The sequence below is a fragment of the Myxine glutinosa genome, chromosome 3, assembly GCF_964187855.1.
Source record: "Myxine glutinosa chromosome 3, kmMyxGlut1.1, whole genome shotgun sequence".
Taxonomy (NCBI): Eukaryota; Metazoa; Chordata; class Myxini; order Myxiniformes; family Myxinidae; genus Myxine; species Myxine glutinosa.
The window spans coordinates 90528385-90546394 of record NC_136263.1 but is presented as its reverse complement, the minus strand read 5'-3'; positions in this window follow the sequence as shown (position 1 = coordinate 90546394).

The window sequence follows — 18010 nt, the reverse complement described above, 5'->3', positions numbered from 1 at the left end:
GGAACTTGTTGTTGGAACTTGTTGCAACTTGCTGTTGGAACTTGCTGTTGGCACTTGTTGGAACTTGTTGGAACTTGTTGTTGGAACTTGCTGTTGGAACTTGCTGTTGGAACTTGTTGTTGGAACTTGCTGTTGGAACTTGTTGTTGGAACTTGTTGGAACTTGTTGTTGGAACTTGTTGGTGGAACTTGCTGTTGGAACTTGTTGTTGGAACTTGCTGTTGGAACTTGTTGTTGGAACTTGTTGGAACTCGTTGTTGGAACTTGTTGTTGGAACTTGTTGTTGGAACTTGTTGTTGGAACTTGCTGTTGGAACTTGTTGGAACTTGTTGTTGGAACTTGTTGTTGGAACTTGTTGTTGGAACTTGTTGTTGGAACTTGTTGGAACTTGTTGTTGCAACTTGCTGTTGGAACTTGCTGTTGGAACTTGTTGGAACTTGTTGTTGGAACTTGTTGTTGGAACTTGTTGTTGGAACTTGTTGTTGGAACTTGCTGTTGGAACTTGTTGTTGGAACTTGCTGTTGGAACTTGTTGTTGGAACTTGCTGTTGGAACTTGCTGTTGGAACTTGTTGTTGGAACTTGTTGTCGGAACTTGTTGTTGGAACTTGCTGTTGGAACTTGTTGTGGGAACTTGTTGGAACTTGTTGTTGGAACTTGTTGTTGGAACTTGTTGTTGGAACTTGTTGTTGGAACTTGTTGTTGGAACTTGTTGGAACTTGTTGTTGCAACTTGCTGTTGGAACTTGCTGTTGGAACTTGTTGGAACTTGTTGTTGGAACTTGTTGTTGGAACTTGTTGTTGGAACTTGTTGTTGGAACTTGCTGTTGGAACTTGTTGTTGGAACTTGTTGTCGGAACTTGTTGTTGGAACTTGTTGTTGGAACTTGTTGTTGGAACTTGCTGTTGGAACTTGTTGGAACTTGTTGTTGGAACTTGTTGTTGGAACTTGTTGTTGGAACTTGTTGGAACTTGTTGTTGCAACTTGCTGTTGGAACTTGCTGTTGGAACTTGTTGGAACTTGCTGTTGGAACTTGTTGTTGGAACTTGCTGTTGGAACTTGTTGTTGGAACTTGTTGGAACTTGTTGTTGGAACTTGTTGTTGGAACTTGCTGTTGGAACTTGTTGTTGGAACTTGCTGTTGGAACTTGTTGTTGGAACTTGTTGTTGGAACTTGTTGTTGGAACTTGCTGTTGGAACTTGTTGGAACTTGTTGTTGGAACTTGTTGTTGGAACTTGTTGTTGGAACTTGTTGTTGGAACTTGTTGGAACTTGTTGTTGCAACTTGCTGTTGGAACTTGCTGTTGGAACTTGTTGGAACTTGTTGTTGGAACTTGTTGTTGGAACTTGTTGTTGGAACTTGTTGTTGGAACTTGTTGTTGGAACTTGTTGTTGGAACTTGCTGTTGGAACTTGTTGGAACTTGTTGTTGGAACTTGTTGTTGGAACTTGTTGGAACTTGTTGTTGCAACTTGCTGTTGGAACTTGCTGTTGGAACTTGTTGGAACTTGCTGTTGGAACTTGTTGTTGGAACTTGCTGTTGGAACTTGTTGTTGGAACTTGTTGGAACTTGTTGTTGGAACTTGTTGTTGGAACTTGCTGTTGGAACTTGTTGTTGGAACTTGCTGTTGGAACTTGTTGTTGGAACTTGTTGTTGGAACTTGTTGTTGGAACTTGCTGTTGGAACTTGTTGGAACTTGTTGTTGGAACTTGTTGTTGGAACTTGTTGTTGGAACTTGTTGTTGCAACTTGCTGTTGGAACTTGCTGTTGGAACTTGTTGGAACTTGTTGTTGGAACTTGTTGTTGGAACTTGTTGTTGGAACTTGTTGTTGGAACTTGTTGTTGGAACTTGCTGTTGGAACTTGCTGTTGGAACTTGTTGTTGGAACTTGCTGTTGGAACTTGCTGTTGGAACTTGTTGGAACTTGTTGTTGGAACTTGCTGTTGGAACTTGTTGTTGGAACTTGTTGTTGGAACCCGTACTTATTTAATTAATTACATTTCTTATTACATTACAGTAATTACATTACAGTAATTATCTGAGGTAATTACAGTTAATTACAGTTCCGGTAATTACAGTAATTACAGTAATCATTACAGTAATTGCAGTAAACTTATTACAGTAATTACATTACATTAACTCAGGCACCTTTTGAGTAAGGAAGCTGATATTTGGACATGACACTGACCGAGTGATATGGCTGTCAAGGAAAAATTTGATTTATTGATTAATCATTTAATAAATTAACTCGTTGATTTATAAATGACTTATTTAATTAAAATTCCTGAGAGATACATCTTCGGATGAAATACTTGCAGATTGGTTATGCTATGAGCCAATTGATTAAGGAAAATATTTTGTGATGGCCATATTGGCAATTTCGTGGCCATATTCGTGGCAACTCAGTTAGTGCCACTGCACCTTTAAAATGCATCCCTGCGTTCATTTTTCGATCGATTGAGTTGAAATTTTGAACAATCGGATCTGGACTGTCGTTGTTAACGACTCTAGCACGCACTCGTCCAATCAGGATGGAGCGGTATATGGTCCCCGGATCATCACTGCCCGCAGTTTTAATTAATTTTACTTTTCTCTTGGTCATATAATTTTGAAGACATGCGTGTCATGATAGAGGAAATGTTTGTTCTGTTGAACGGAATAAATGTTGTTTATTTGTGTGGGAGTGTATTTTTGTGTATTTCTTGTGTATTTTGGATATATTTTCACGACTAATTCCAGTTAACATCCTGCAAAATTTGCTCGTTTGCTGGCCGAGTCGAAATTGCGTTGAGTTTCTATGGCATGCGCCATTAAAAGCGCTGTGTAATGGTTGAGCTCCTTTTATTTCGGTTTGGTCATGCGGATGAGCAAACAAAGTGACAAATGCTGCGGCTGGAGCAGTAGAAGCGATGTTTTTTTTAATGGAAACGATGTAATGAGTAATTAAAAGTGGGAGGGGGCAACACCACGCATACCTCTTTTAAGGTGTGTATAAACCCTGGAATATTTCAGCAATCAATACAATGCTGAAACTATGTGAGTAATTTAATGAGTAATTTAATGAGTAATTTAATGAGTAATTTAATGAGTAATTTAATGAGTAATTTAATGAGTAATTTAATGAGTAATTTAATGAGTAATTTAATGAGTAATTTAATGAGTAATTTAATAAGGAATTTAATGAGGAATTTAATGAGGAATTAAAAGTGGGAGGGGGCAACACCACGCATACCTCTTTTAAGGTGTGTATAAACCCTGGAATAAACGTGGGAGGGGGCAACACCACGCATACCTCTTTTAAGGTATGTATAAACCCTGGAATATTTCAGCAATCAATACGATGCTGAAATGATGTAATTTACTGTGTAAGAGGGTCGACCTTGGGTTTGTTTGGGTTTGTTGTTTATTTTTGTGGGTGTGTATTTTTGTGTATTTTGGATATATTTTCACGACTAATTCCAGTTAACATCCTGCAAAATTTGCTCGTTTTCTGGCCGAGTCGAAATTGCGTTGAGTTTCTATGGCATGCGCCATTAAAAGCGCTGTGTAATGGTTGAGCTCCTTTTATTTCGTTTTGGTCATGCGGATGAGCAGACAAAATGACGAATGCTGCGGCTGGAGCAGTGGAAGCGATTTTTGAATTGTTCAATGATTATTCGATACTGTTATGACTTATTGTCAATAGGTATACTAAGTGGCCATGAGGTAGCCTGTTGCTATGTACAGTTTTATTCTATTGTTGATTATACCACATAACTGTGGTGATAAAGGAAATGTTCGTTTTAAATAGATGATTATGATATGACCATGACTATAAAATCATGATGATTATTATGAATGATAGCATAGGGTTCAAATGCAGAATGATTGCATGAACTTGGGAAAGAACTTTCAAGCCCTATGGGATAAATTGGGTGTTACAAGCGATGGAGCTTCAAAATTTAGCATGATTGAAGGAATTTTACAGTCTTATTTCAGGAGTTTTACGAAATTTAAATTGCCAAGAGATTTTGGGTACTATTAAAAGGAAAATGATGAGATATTTTTCCCAAAGAACTTTAATATCTGCCATCCATTTTGGCTGTCTCACGAATGAAGGATGAGTTGCCTTTAGTGGTTGCAAAGAAAATTTGTGGAGACCAGGCAAAATGGGAAAATATGTCAGATATGACCCTAGGACAGGACGGTGATTCATCAATTGACATGAGGTACGAATCTGAGGTGACGACCGATGAAATTCGATCTCAGTCAATGGATGGACCTGTCCTGACATCATTGGGGAAAGGGCTTATGCAAGGAGACATCCAAAATGATTAATTTGATTTATTGATGAATATTGATGAATTAATTGAAATTGAATAATTGATTGAATTGTTAATTGATTGAATCTAATTGATTGAATTTAATTGCATAAATTGAACTGAATAAATTGAATTGAATATATTGATTGTTTGATTGATGAAAATGCGGTCTCAAGAAAGAAGCTTTGATATATTTGCGAGATATTATCAATGTGGAGACAACCTGGGAAAATTGAGCAAGGTGGTGAGTTTATATACAGATATATATGTGCGGTTACCATTGTGTGATTTCCCCGTCAAACAGAGCGGACACCTGAGGATTCACCCATTTCATACTGACCCTCCGGCTCATCTGCAAATACTGATCTGTGAGATTGGATTGTGCAAAAGCCACAGCTGAGGGAGATTCTCTGGAAATCACCGTGTGAACAGGTGGAGAGATCCTTCCTGGAGGTACGAGTGAAGCTTTAGAGGAACCTGGAACAAGCTACAACACATCCAACGCTACTTTGATAAAAGGCAGAATGGGAAATGGAGCCTGCAAGAATACACAAGGACAACCAGAAATTCCACAAAAAGGTACTTGTACACATCATATGTACGACCGTTATGGTGCCGAAGCTATAAGGCAGGTCGAGAATTGGTATTTGTGGACAAAGGGACATGATGAGGAGTTTCCAAGAGATGGTACATTCGAGCGAAGTCGATTGGAAAGATTGGAACAAAGATTGAAAGCCAGGAAGAGACAGAATCTAACGGTAGACTGGCTTGCATTCCATCTTTGGGATGGTGAATCCAGACAACGGGAACAGCAAGAACGGATAACGGATCTAGAACTTAAAATAAAAAGGATACAGGATACAGTGGAGGAGACAAATGCACAACTGCCCTCGAAATTAGGAACGAAAGTGACAGTTGTCCCATCAGATTTCCAGTTGTCTCCCCAAAAAGGACGGTACAGAGAATTTTTTCGTGTTTCAGGAGATAACGAGAGATTGAAGTGCACAGGTGCACAGATCAGACAACGACAGAAACCGGTGTTTCAAATGTGGACGGATGGGACATTGGAAAAGAGGATGTCCGTATACCAAAAGGAAGACAAGTTAATAGGGTAAACCAAGATCAAGGGTACCAGTGCTGACCGATACCTCAGACAATGATTAGGCCTTCATTGCAACAAATCCCAAATGACGATTGGCCTCAACAAATTAGATTACTGGACAAACATGAATAACTGTCGATGATTCTTGTGTCTGAAAAGTTTTCAGAGCAAGAATGATTCATTTTTCTTTTTGCTTGTTAACAAATTAATAATTAATTGATCAAATGCCAAAATTGGATCTTCTATTTTGGGCACAGCAATTTTAAATTTACAAAGTTTGGAACAATTGCGTTGCAATTGTTGGCAAACCAAGTAACAAGAGTCACATGATGATCAGGTGGGAATTTCGGACTATTGTTCCGCACGATTGATAGGTCAATGGTCGACTGACATGCAAATGGGTGTGTAGTCAAAATTTGGATAGATTATTGTGAAGGCAGAAAGAGTAATTTCAATTTGACATCATAAGGGTTTTCTAAGAATGGACTTTTGGTTTATTTGTCTATAAGCATTTTGAATTTGATTGACAAATTTTATGAAATTGACATAAAATTGACACCCATCTGATCTGTAAATAATGGTTCCAACGCAAACAAATATGCATAATGCATGTGTGTGTGTGTTTTTGTGTATCAATCTTACAAGATTGTTGACACCGACAGTGTGCCTGTCTGGAAATGGATAGTTATATGTGGATGGGATTGGGATATGTGGATGGGATTGAATATCCAGAGAATCCGTAAAATAAAATAGAAATATAATTTGATTATGAACATTATCTCTTTTGTCAAGGGAAATGGAATATAAAAAAATTTGATGTGCTGGGTTATGAGCAGCCATTAATTAATAGTAAAATTGTGAGTAATTTTGGGATTCCATTTTTGATAGAATGTATATGAGAATAACATCTATTTATGGATATGAGCTTCATAAAAGGAAATGAGGAAGTACAAAATCATCCAAATTTGGGAGAGGTCTTACACTGACTTCCCAGAATACTCTGCTCATGGATTTTATATATATAAACTTGAATTTTATCAGCATATAAATTGTGCTGTATGTATGGATGTGTTTTAGGCATAGATGATATGGGAAAAGAGTAAAGAAAATTTTGCTGGTTTGAACTATTGTGGGTTTTCAGTTCTGGAGTTTAAACAAAGTCACTGGTTAACAGATGAGAAAGGATAGTAAATAAATTATTCTCTGCTGGGCAAATTAAGTACGATATTACTAAGACTTATGAGAGCTATTGTTCCGCCTTACAGCAGTGGAAAATTATTGGAAAAAATTAGATCCAACATAATGAATCTATAAAAGAATGTGATAGGGATAATATCCTCAATTTGTACTAATTATTTGATTGTGGGTAAAGGAATTAAGTCATCGTAGTGGATTGTTAACAGCAGCCTGAAAATGTCCTGAGAGTGTGCATCCATGTAATCAGAAATCCCAGATTTGTTTTTACAAACAACATTTTGGTAGAGGTCTTGTGTGGAACACTTCCTTGGTAGATAAAAACGGTACTGCATGCTGGCAGCCACTTTTGCGGCCAGTTAGGCCAAACAAATTGAGAGGAAATTGTAGTTAAATACGTAAGTTACACATGGCTATTTGTAAAAAAGGAAATTTGTTGAGATGGGAAACATTTTTTCGAAGGTTTATTAAGGTGTTATAATATGACATGTGGCAAGGCAAACTATTGGATGGGAAAATTAGATCTGGCTATAGAATAAATTTATTGACCCCTTGAAGTTAATCCTTCGAATCATTGTTTCACTGGCATTTTTGTTCAAATTGGAAATAGTTTGGTAGAGCTTTGGTTAAAACCTTTGGTTGCGGTATCTTGGAACGAATTGATAAACCATAGGAGATTGATAAGAATAGAAACAAATATGGACCCAAAATAGAAAGTTGGATTCATGCCCCTCATTGCAAGCAAGCACATGGGGCTAAGGTGGACGATCCCACAGAAAATGAGGCTGCACCTAGCAGCCCAGCAGAACATTCAGTGGTAGAAAAATGATAGTCATGATTTACAGTCATTTGAATTACATTTTAACACCCCTTGCATTGATAAACATTACATTTTCAACATGTGATATTCCTACTTGGAATAGTGACATTTATTTGCCTACATGACATACAATTACCTGCTGATATTAATACAGCATGAGTGAAAAAAAATGTATCACAACTACACTCATGACCAGGGGATTGAGTTCAACCCCGGGAGATAGGGGGATCAGGGTAAGACAAATAATCTGATTATGTTACATATTAAGGGATTTTCTTTATTTACCTTTTAGGAAGCTTGTTAGTTTGGTATATAATGTTAAATGTCATCGACATATAACTATGTCATAGATATGAATATATACAAGGAGTAGCAGACTTGTTTGTTGGTTTAGTAGTTATATTGGCAATTGTTTTAGTGGTGGCTTGCTTGAAAGCCTTAGTGACGGTGTGTTTGAATAAGGTAACCAACAACACGATGATAACACATGAAGTGACAAATGAGGAAAGAAATGTGGAACCAGAAAAGGAAGACTTTTATGGCGACATAAACAGTAGAATTAAGATAATGGCATAACGACAATGTTATGAGTTGTGTCAATTACAATATCAATGAACTCATATCACCACGAGTGACACACTGTTAGGAAAAAGAGGGAAAAGAAAAAGTGGAGAGGAATTATGGTAATAATACATTATGCTTAATTTGTTGGTTTGGGAAAATTGTTGTTGGGAATTAGGTATTCCCGTTTGTGATTGTAATCATATACAATGCTATTCTTAGTTTAGTAATAAAATACATACCTGATTGAATATTATTTGTGTGACGCATATAAATGAATATAACTTTTTGAGTTAAGGAAAAACAACAAATTGTTGAATGTGAAACTGTCGGAAGATATACATGATTATGCTGATTTCATGGTAAGATGTACCCTATCTGATTCAGTGTGTGCGGAAAGCAGATTCAGATATGACTGAACATAAGGATAAGACGAGATCACATTTTGGAGGGATTGCTAACGGAATTGGGAAGAAGAAAGAAAGAAAATTTGTGGCTAAAAAATGAAGTTAATCGTGGCATACACCCTCTTTCTCAAAGAATGATGAAGACATTCTCCCGTGTAACTTGGAGATGAATGCTTACCTTCACCAAGGAAATTTATGTGACCATTTGCCTGGATCACACTGCAACATATGAAAGAAAGGCGATCACTTACTCTTGTTCGAAGACTTCGAACATTCACCACATCAGAAGTTGCAGGACAACGACATTTTACCTGCAACCTCTGTGAAATGCGGGGACATATGTTATTACTTCACCAACGTCCGGGGAACCAGCATGGAGCTGCAAAAAAACGGCTGTGCCCTTGTCACAACAGCTGTGCACGATTCTGCTGGATTGCTCCTGGTAAGGACCATGAATGACCTGAACACCATGGTCCCAACATCATTGTGGATGCATCCGGCATCCCTGTTCCACATCTTGCTGGCCAATCAATGTCACACCAATACTTGCTGCCCACTCACAATAAGGGAGGAGGCAAGTCGACTACAACTGGGTGAAGGCCTTGTTCAGGAATTACTATGGTTTACAGCAAAAAGTGGCAAGAATGCTACAAGGAGAGCAAGGTCAGTCTATGACTCCGCAATGTTACCACAACAGCGAAATCCTACACGAAGTAGTGCAGGAGCTATGAAGACATTAGGAGAAAATGTTTCATACCTGGATTCAAACACAAGTGATCAGCCCTTCCTTTCAAACAAAGTCAACATTTGTGTGGAGGCAAACGTTTTTGCCAGATGGTGCAGATGCTTTACAAAACTTGAAAATGAAGTGAAATTGTTGTATCTTGGTGATGGTGAAGTGTTGTTTTGAAAATATATTTGTGATGCAAATGCAATAGATTGAACAATATGGAAGGAGTCAATGACCAACGAAATGTTTTGTGATTCTTGCAGGATGACGGTGTATGCCGAAGGGAATTTGATTACCAAAGTGATTGATTATTTACTTATACTTGTAATGATGTTTACTAGTAGTGATTGATTGTTTACTTATATTGATGTTTAGATTAATGGTTAATATAAACAAAAACAAAAAGATGAGGGAATTGTGGAAGTGTAACTCAGTGTAACATATTGATTGGCCCTGGTAACTTATTAATTAACCTGGTAACAAAGCAGATACATTTTATGTGTATGAACAATGTAATCTCTTGAAACACCTGGTCAAGGCCCCAGGCTAGAGCACCCCCCCCTGCTGTGATTTCCATTTACACAGCAGGAGGGGAGCGAGCTGATGCCAGGACTCGGTGCGATGCATGACCTCGGGACATTAGCGGAGAGGAGATTAAGTCCAGTTTGGCGATATAACGAGAGCAAACGTTGAGTAAAACACACTTGTCCTCAGAAGCCCTGCCCGACGGAACGATGGAATGAACGAGGACTTGCTACGTGAAGCGCTGACCGAACGGGAGTGTCGGATGAACGAGAAGGACCAGCGAAAAGAGTTAACCTGATCCATTATATTATGCGGTATCATTTTGGTAATTGGATGAAGTGAATACAGTTTAATAAACTAGACCTTTGTAACCTGTGTCCGGTCGTTGGAGTCCTGTGAGTCCCCCAGTAAATTCCCTGACAAGACATACCCAGGAGGGGCACGACGCTAACTTGAAACGATTTTTGGAGGTTGCGTAAGGTTATAATTTAACCTTCAACCAGGAGAAATGCCACTATGGAACCAAAACAATCGACCTATTGGGGTACACAGTGATCGGCGGGGAGATAAAACCTGACGCCGAGCGCCTCCGATCTTTGCTAGAAATGGCGGCACCATGTGATCGGGCGTCCCTGAGGCGGTGCCTTTGGCTAGTTGCACATCACTCGAGATGGATCAAAGGCTACTCAGAGAAAATAAGACCTCTGGTGGATTGTAAAGCCTTCCCTCTGACGCAGGACGCGCTAGACGCTTTTCAACTTCTGAAAGAACACATAGCGGGGGCCTGTGTGACCTCCATTGATGATAATCTCCCGTTTCTCATCGAGACAGATGCTTCAGATTGTGCGTTTGCTGTGACACTAACATAAAATGATAGACCTGTGGCATTCTTCTCCAGGACATTGACCTCGGCTGAACGCAAACATTCGGCAGTGGAAAAGGAGGCGGCAGCGGTGGTTGAGTCTGTCAGGCGGTGGCACCACTTGCTGCTGGGTAGGAAGTTCGATCTCCTGACTGACCAACAGTCGGTGGCTTTTATGTACGGCCACGAACACCCTCAACGTATTAAAAACGACAAAATCTCACGATGATGGGTCAAACTAGCTGACTACTGCTATGACATAATCTATCGCCCCGGGAGGGAGAATGTGGTTGCTGACGTGCTTTCTCGCCCGTCGGTTTGTGCTAGCATGACGTCAGAGGATCTAAAGCGCATCCATGACTCATTGTGTCACCCCGGGGTAACCCATTCGCTCATTTTGTGTGCTCTGGCAATTTGCCATTTTTGATCGAGGATATCCGACGTCTATGCCACACCTGCTCCGTATGTGCGGAGTTGAAGCCGCGCTTCTATAAGCTGCCGGAGCGTGCGCTCATTCAAGCGACGAAACCATGGCAACGATTAAGCCTCGATTTTAAAGGACCTTTACCCACACAAGGTGCGCCTCGTTATCTGTTGACGGTAATTTATGAGTTCAGTCGCGTCACGTTCGCCTTTCCGTGCTCAGACATGACATCAGCCATGGTTATACGATGCCTGCGTCAACTTTTCGTCCTGTTCGGGTATCCGGCGTTTGTGCATTCAGACCGTGGGGCTGCGTTCATGTCACAAGAGGTCCGGACCTTCCTAGTAGGCCTCGGAATCACCACTAGCCGCACTACTCCGTATCGCCCCGAGGCGAATGGCCAGGTGGAAAGATTTAATCAAGTCATCTGGAAGGCCGTGGCGCTGCACTTATGTACGCACTCAATGGGGCTGCACAAATGGCCTCAAGCCGTGCCAGAAGCATTACATGCGATTCGTACTTTGTTATTCACAGCCACGAATGAAACTCCCCACGAACGAATTTTTCATTTTGAACATCGTGGCACCAACGGTCAATCGATGCCCGGTTGGCTGGTCGAACTCAGGCCCACGTATCTGAAGCGAATGGTGCGACAAAGCAAGTACGAACCGGTGGTGGATTTGGTGCAGATCATGCAGGTTAACCCGCAGTATGTGACCGTACGGCTGCGCAATGGTTGTCTTTCGACCATGTCGGTCCAGCATTTAGCCCCGTGCGGAGACGTGGACACCCGTCGTGGCTTGAACTCGGAGGATTCGCCTGCTGAAATGGAGGTTTCCATTCCGGGCACCCCTCGCGCGGATTGTGGCCCGAGTGACGTTACACCACTGGAAACTGCTGAGGGGGATTCCCCGGGCTCGCCGTGTCCTCCGTCCCCGGGAAGTGCGCCCGGATCGCCCGCCGATCAGACTCATGCCGGCCGGAACGGGAATGCGAACGGATCGCCTACCTACGGACGCGTGCGGGCCGAGCGTGCCGTCGACCCCAACACTTGGATTTGTGACGGAGTGCTGTGTTGCTTAATTAATCTACTGTCCTCAACATATACCTTATATTGATAGTCCGCGTGCTAGCTGCAACTTTAATGGGGGAGAATGTCATGAAGTTAATGGTTCCATTCGAGCGATCTCCTTCACATTACTTATGATGCTGTTCCGACGCCGACCGCGTGGGGAGGATTTTATGTACCATCTGTGAGTAAGGACGGGTCATTCCGCTCTCTCTTGTGTCTTCGAGTTGGTAAGATTGTTGCAAGACATGTTCTACATTTGCTAATATCTCTGCAATGACGTAATAGTAATGGAAGTGCTCAGAGATGCTTGCTTAATAGCTTTTGTGTTCTCTTTGTAGATCAGTTGCATTCAAGTGAATAAAAGCTCACAGCTTTGGAGTTCTTGGTGAATCGTTTCGTTTTACCACAATTAGTTTGCATTAAAAGGCAATTCAAGGACCAATGTACTCTGAAATGATCCCAACACCAGGCGGCAAGTACTCAGGTGGAAAACGAACAAAGCCAACCTGTGAGATATGGTTGGATAAACTTGAATCGACAAGTTTTCAAAGACAGTCACATGACTTATACAGGTACTTTTATGATTTGTTTTGAGAGAGTAATGACTTATTAACTTTAATCAGGAATATTTGTTCATCAACATTTGCAATTGTGATATTGGATGCGATAATCTACGAGGGCTAGTCAATAAATAACCTTAAAATGGCGATATAAATTCGAGAATGTAATGTGTGTAGTTGTAGACGACATGTTATATCGATGGGTAAGAGTCATGTTTTACCTGTTTTAGATCTGGCAACACTGAATGTATGACGTCAGTAGAGCAGTTCCAAGATGGCGGCTCCCTTAGAAGCATGAACCAGGGAGGAGCAACGTTCTGTCATCCGTTTCTTGGGAAATGAGGGTGTGAATCCCAGTGAAATCAATCACAGAATGAAGATGCAATATGGTGACGCATGTTTATCGCTGCAGCAGGTGTATGACTGGGACAGGAAGTTTAAAAGTGGAGTGTCCAGTGTGGCAGACGCTGCTTGCTCGGGCAGGCCTCACACAACCGACGCACCAGAAATGGTTGCAGGAGTTGAGCGCATGCTAAGGGAAAACCGTCACATTACGCTGGATGAAATGGTCTCCAAATTGAACTTTAGCCATGGTTCAGCACACCATATCATTCACAACGTGCTGGGGTTCCACAAAGTGTCTGCATGGTGGGTGCCTAGACAACTCACACCCAAATTGAAAGAACGGCGAGTGGATGCATGTGAAGAACTTCTGCGACGTTATGAAACAGAAGATGATGCTTTCTTACAGCGCGTAGTGACTGGGGATGAAAGCTGGGTCCAACACTTTCAGCCAGAAACGAAGAGAGCAAGCAAAGAGTGGCGCCATTCAACTTCAACGAAGCCCAAAAAATTCCGCACACAGCCGTCCGCTGGAAAAGTGATGCTGACGCTCTTCTGGGATAGCTGAGGCCCACTTGTAGAGCATTACATGCCCAGAGGGACCACAGTCACCAGTGCATCATACTGCAACCTCCTTAAAAATCATCTGAAACGAGCAATCAAATCAAAACGTCATGGACTACTCACTACCGGTGTTTTCCTGCAGTATGACAATGCTTGGCCCCATAGTGCCAGTGCTACAGCTGCAACAATCGAGGACCTGCATTTTGAGTGTCTTCCTCATACACCTTACTCGCCAGGCCTCGCGCCTTTGGATTGCCACATCTTTGGGCCAATTAAGAAGCGCTTGGTGAAACCACTTTCCGATCTGACGAAGAGGTCCAAGAGGCAATGCACGAATGGCTACACAAGCAGCCAAATTTTTTTTTTTTTCCGAGAGCAATCCAGGCCTTAGTAATGCGCTGGAAAAATGCATTAAACGCAATGGAGATTATGTTGAAAAATAACACAGTTGTTACACACGTACATGCAATAAACAAGTTGTGAAAAATATTTTGAGGTTACTTATTGACTGCCCCTCGTATATTTTGGGCCTTGAGTCAAAGGATGTCAAGTTCAAGTTTATTTTTGTCTCGAGAAGAAATTTGAATTTATATCCAGCCTGGACTCAGACAAATCTTGCCAGACACCATTTGGATACCATAGCTTGGAGTGGAGTAATATATACATCACCCCTTCACTTTATTTATCTTGATTGTTGATTTGCAAACCATTATTGCACTTCCTTACAATTGCAGTTCCAAAAGCATTCTGAAACTAGAGTTCATAAAACACCTTAACCCACACAGTCTTGAGAAAAATGACATAGTGTAGCGGCTACCGCTGGGTTTACACAATCGCCTTGCACCTACCAAGGACGCGGAGCGATCACCATGCCGGGCTCGTCCAGGACGCCCGGGTAGGCCCGCGCTCAACTTGCCAGGCCTCGGCCGGGACGCCCGGGCATGCCCGGGCACGCCCGGCCACGCCCGCTCTCGACTTGCCAGGCCGCGTCCGGGACGCCCGGGCATGCCCGGGCATGCCCGCCCTCGACTTGCCAGGCCGCGGCCAGGACGCCCGGCCACGCCCCCTCTCGCCTTTCCCGGGCAAACGCTCCGGGATAATGTGTGTATATATATTGCTGCCCGATAAATGGGCTTTTGAGAGTACCCGAGTTGTTTTGTGACAATAAAGAAACTCGGACGAATTCCAGCTTTTTGTCACGTCCATTCTTCCGATTACGTGGGAGCACAGCTCCTTCATTGGTGACCTACCGACATGGACACGGCAGTTGCCCTTAAACTGCCTACCTTCTGGGAGGCTCACGCGGCGGTTTGGTTCGCCCAGGCGGACTCCCTGTTCGCCCTGCGAGGCATCACGGCCGACGACACCCGCTTCCACCATGTGGTAGCAGCACTCGGTTCAGCCACCGCGGCCCGCGCCCTGAGCCTCCTCGAGAGCCCGCCAGCCGCTGACAAATACGGTGCGATTAAAAAGCTCCTCCTCGACACTTTCGCCCTCCCATCGGTAGAACACGCATGGCGCCTGCTCGAACTGCCAGAGCTCGGCGACACGCGCCCGCCCGAGCGAATGGACTACATCCTTTCGCTGCTCGGTGAGCACTCTCCGGCATTCCTGTTCCGGGAGCTGTTCCTCCGTCAGCTGCCTAGCCCGGTACGCCTCGCCCTGGCGAGCACGACGATCAGGGATCCCCGCGCCCTCGCCAGGGAAGCCGACAAGATCTCCGCGGCAGGCCAACGCATTGCAGCAGCGACCTGGGGCCCACCGCCATCTGACGCAACGCCCATGGCGCCCGAGCACCCGGCACGGTCGACGACCGAACGGCCGACGCAATTGGCGGCCACAACGCCGAGCCGACCACCTCCAGCACGACGACCGGGGCCTCCACCTGACCAAGCATGGTGTTACTATCATGCCAGGTTCGGACAGAAGGCCCGGACATGCCGACCCCCGTGCACCTTCGGCAGGCCGGGAAACGGCCGGGCCGGCGTTCATTACCAGCCATGAGCGCCGGCCACACAGGCAACTTACTTTTCATCACGGACAAAGCGTCCGGACGGCGCTTCCTGTGCGACACCGGCACCCAACTGAGCGTCATACCCGCCTCCGATCAGGACAGGCAGTACGCGGTTTGTGGCCCCTCCTTGGTTGCGGCCAACGGATCGGCCATCCGCACCTTCGGCCCGCGCAACGTCACCCTGTGCTTCGGTGGCCAATGCTTTACTTGGACTTTTGTAACCGCCAGCGTGCCCATGGCTCTGCTAGGCGCCGACTTCCTCTGCGCACATGGACTGCTGGTGGACGTCCAACGGCGTCGCCTCATCAACGCCGAGACCTTCAGCTCCCTGGTATGCACATTGAGCAGCTCCGCTCCGACCGAGCTGGCATGTGCCCTGCCGGCGGCGAACGAGTTTGCTCGCCTGCTCACGGAGTTCCCGGCCCTCATGCGGCCGACGTTTTCGACCGTCGCAGTACGACATGGGATCGAGCACCACATACCAACCACAGGCCCGCGGGTCTACGCCAGAGCCCGCCGCCTCGACCCAGCCAAGCTTGCCGTGGCCAAAGCCGAGTTCGACGCTTTGGAACACCTCGGCATCATGCGGCGCTCCGATAGCGTGTGGGCTTCGCCACTACACATCGTCCCAAAGCCAGGGGGCGGCTGGCGCCCATGTGGCGACTACCGCCGCCTTAACGACGCTACCACCCCTGACAGGTATCCGATCCCGCACATCCAAGACTTCTCCGCCCGTCTGGCAGGACGGGTCATTTTTTCAAAAATCGATCTCATACGGGGATATCACCAGGTACCTGTCAGGGCGGCCGACGTCCCTAAAACGGCCGTCATCACGCCGTTCGGCTTATTCGAATTCCTACGGATGCCGTTTGGCCTCAAGAACGTGGCTCAGGCGTTCCAGCGCTTGATGGACGGCGTGCTGCGTGACCTGCCGTTCCTCTTCGTTTACCTGGACGACATCCTCGTCGCCAGCACGTCCCGGGCCGAGCACGTCCTCCACCTCCGAACACTGTTCGGGCGCCTCAGCGAGCATGGCCTCATCGTCAACCCGGCCAAATGCCACTTCGGCATGACGGCCGTTGATTTTTTGGGCCACCACATCACCAAGAACGGGGCCGTGCCGCTGCCAACCAAGGTCGAGGCCATCACCACGTTTCCATGTCCCCGCTCCATAAAGGCCCTGCAGGAATTCCTGGGAATGGTGAATTTCTATCACCGCTTCGTGCCCCGTGCTGCTCAACTCATGCGGCGCCTCTACGAAGCCCTCCGGGGCAAGCCGGCCAAGCACGACATCGTCTGGTCCGCAGCAATGGACGCGGCCTTCCAAAGCTCAAAGCGGGCCCTCGCCGATGCAACACTGCTCGCTCACCCGGTGCTCAACGCTCCCATCGCCCTCACCACAGATGCCTCCGACTACGTGGTGGGCGCCGTACATGAGCAATGGGTGAACGGGGTTTGGCAGCCACTCGCTTTTTTCAGCCGGCAGCTCCGGCCGAACGAGCTCAAATATAGCACGTTTGACAGTGAGCTCCTCGGTCTACACCTGGCCGTTCGCCATTTCCGCCACCTCCTGGAGGGCCGACCCTTCACGGCGTTCGTCGACCCCAAGCCGTTGGTTTACGCAATGGCCAAGGTCACGGAGCCGTGGTTGGCCCGCCAACAGCGCCACCTCTCCGCCGTGTCGGAGTTTACCACGGACATCTGGCACGTCGCCGGCAAAAACAACGCCGTGGCCGACTGTCTTTCTCGGGCCAGCGCGAACGCGGTCCACCTCGGCGTGGACTTCGCGCTTATGGCGGCGGACCAAACCACCGACACCACGGTGCAAGCCCTCCGGGCGGCGGACACGGGCCTCCGCCTGGCCGACATCCCCTTCGCGGACACTGTCCTGCTCTCCGACGTCTCCCAAGGCCAGCCTCGCCCCATCGTGCCCGTTACCTGGCAACACCGCATCTTCGCCTCCCTCCACGGCCTTTCCCACCCGGGCCGGAAAGCTTACCAGAAGCTGGTGTCGGCGCGATTCGTCTGGCACGGCCTTCGACGGGACGTCCGCGATTGGACCAGCACCTGCACAGCCTGCCAACAGGCCAAGGTCCACCGACACACCCAGGCCCCGCTGGCACCTTTCACCGTGCCCGAACGACGTTTCGACCACGTCAACGTGGATCTGGTGGGCCTCCTCCCCCAATCACGGGGGTTCACACACCTGCTCACCATGGTGGACAGGACCACCAGGTGGCCGGAGGCCGTTCCCCTCGTCTCCACCACCACCGCCGACGTGGCGCAGGCTTTCATCGCCACCTGGGTCGCCCGCTTCGGCGCACCGACAGACATCTCGTCGGACCGCGGACCGCAGTTCACCTCCGATCTGTGGGGCACGGTCGCCCGCAACCTGGGGGTCAGGCTCCACCGTACTACGGCCTACCACCCCCAAGCCAACGGGTTGTGTGAGCGATTCCACCGCTCCATGAAGGCCGCGCTCATGGCCGGCCTTCAAGACGGCGGTTGGGCCGACCGGCTGCCGTGGGTCCTTTTGG